This window comes from Engraulis encrasicolus, chromosome 9, assembly GCF_034702125.1.
Source record: "Engraulis encrasicolus isolate BLACKSEA-1 chromosome 9, IST_EnEncr_1.0, whole genome shotgun sequence".
NCBI classification, from domain to species: Eukaryota; Metazoa; Chordata; class Actinopteri; order Clupeiformes; family Engraulidae; genus Engraulis; species Engraulis encrasicolus.
Window position 1 is genome coordinate 56,594,447 of NC_085865.1, and position 2,036 is coordinate 56,596,482.

General features: G+C 43.5%; 1 long non-coding RNA gene across 1 annotated transcript; it reads left to right on the forward strand.

Moving 5' to 3' along the window:
- Positions 1-426: 426 nt before the first annotated feature.
- Positions 427-1,388, forward strand: LOC134455243 (uncharacterized). Its single transcript, XR_010036085.1, has 3 exons — positions 427-614; positions 722-793; positions 885-1,388. It is a non-coding gene; the product is annotated as an uncharacterized LOC134455243 (long non-coding RNA).
- Positions 1,389-2,036: the final 648 nt, after the last annotated feature.

A 2,036-nucleotide genomic window follows, 5' to 3' on the forward strand; every position in this document is an offset into this window, starting at 1 on the left:
GCTTCTTTGCTACTACCACACTACAAACATATCATTTCCATGATGGCCTTTTATGGATATTTCTAATTGATTTTTTGGAAGTTGTACTACTGAAATAAAAAACAGTTTCTCTTCTCCCTGTCAAGTAAACTCCAGTGATTTCCTGCCAAGTCATCTGCATCGTGTTTTTCGTTTTCCTTCAAACCTCCGCGGTAGGGTAGAAGAATAGAACACAACTGACCTATCAGGGCTGAGTTCCCCCCGGACTGCCGTAAGCGCATTGACCAATCACCGTCTTCAAGCATAGCTCAGCTCACGGACATTTCAGCCTGGGAGAAACATGCGTGTACTGCAGCCAGGGGTCGTTTTGTCGCTGCACAGGGGGGCGCTGTGGCTCATTCTCTGTGCAGAACCCCCGCGAACGCGCGACTCTAAACCCCCCTTAAGGTTGCAACGTTTGCACTGAAGCCAGGAGTTACTGCGGTTGCAACCTAAGGTTCTTCCGACATAAGGTAACCACTGGCAATTTGGAGTCACTGGGTCGCCTCGTAACGAAAAGGCGTCCTTCCGCACAGCACTTTACCAGTGCCAGCAGTCCAGTATCGAAAAGACGCCTGCGAGTGAATCACCGTCAGGTAGTGACCCTTTTCTGTCTTCATGATTGATCAGTTTCCCCCTTGCCACTTGTGATGTGTGATGGTGTACAAGTGCTCATGCTTGGTATATGTGTTGAAAAAAACAGAAAGAAGTTTGCACGCATGGATGGGTCGGCTTGCCAGCCTGAGATGCCCACAGCGTTCACTTACAGTGACAGGTACCTACTGTTTTAATTCCATCGAACACTCTTACCCAATGTCAAGTGTTATTTGCTGTGTATTTATCATGTGTATTTGGTTTTATTCCAGCAGCGACAGCGCACGAGTGTTGTGCCGCTTATCCCCTCTCAGTGTAGACATCAGTTAACTTTCTCCCCTCGCGCTCTACGCGCAGTTTGTCCTTTCATGTTAGGCAGCCTCTAAACCACGATAGTCTTTTAAATTCCCCATTTTTGTTAGACAAATTATTTTGTGTTATTCTTTTCTTTTGTTGTTTTAACCGAGGCTCTGGTCCAGCGTGTACAGAGGAGCTCACGTTTTGCCATCACGAGATATTATTGCGTGTGTAATCTGCATGCTTAACTTGCCGTGAAGTTTTCATAGTATACAGGTTTGCAGTGTTTTCATAGACTAGACGCGGGTTTGGGGGTCACCGTGTGTTTTGTGGTTTAGTGAAGCCTTGTGTTTTATTGAGCCGTTTGTATGAACATTGTTGGCCAGACAACCTCAGTTTTAGGTTAATCCTGTCTTTTTTCTTTCTTTTAATATTTATTGTAAATAATAAAATTACACTTTGTATTTTCAACTCCAATCACCTGCCTCCTGGATCATTTCCTTGGTCACACCCTGCACGGGGAAGTTTGGTGAAATTAGCAGCTTCACCATATTACACATACAATATTAATGCCTGTGTACGTAACTTATAAGGCATGTACTAAGCAAAACCAGACAGTTGTTAGACATTTACCTATTTGCAAATGTCTTGTTCATGCACAATAAGGGATTTATTACCAATACAACCTTAGTAAGGACCTAGTAGACCTAGATTTATATTTATGAGTAAGCAGTAAGGGCCAGAATACAATGTGTATAAGCTCCTGGTACACTGTGTGAACAAACCCTGAACAGTGTGAAAACAGATGTGAAATAAGGGTCCCTATTCTAAAGTGAGGCCCAAATGCTCAGCCCAAATGACTTCGGCCCCCCACACTACCTAGGGCCCCCACTCTACCCAGCCCGCCTTGGGAAGCAAAGTGTAAGAGCTTATCCAATCCTGCATCAGTGAAACTAGAAATGTAGTTCTCACTTATTACACTCAGTATACAAAAGGGTAATAGGAAGCATTATATAGCAAGGATTGGACCTAAATTTCTCAATGACGGTGGGGTGGCGAGATGTCATTTTTTTCATACACCAATTAGTTTTAATTGTAAAAACCCTACAATAAATGCAGAATATGAT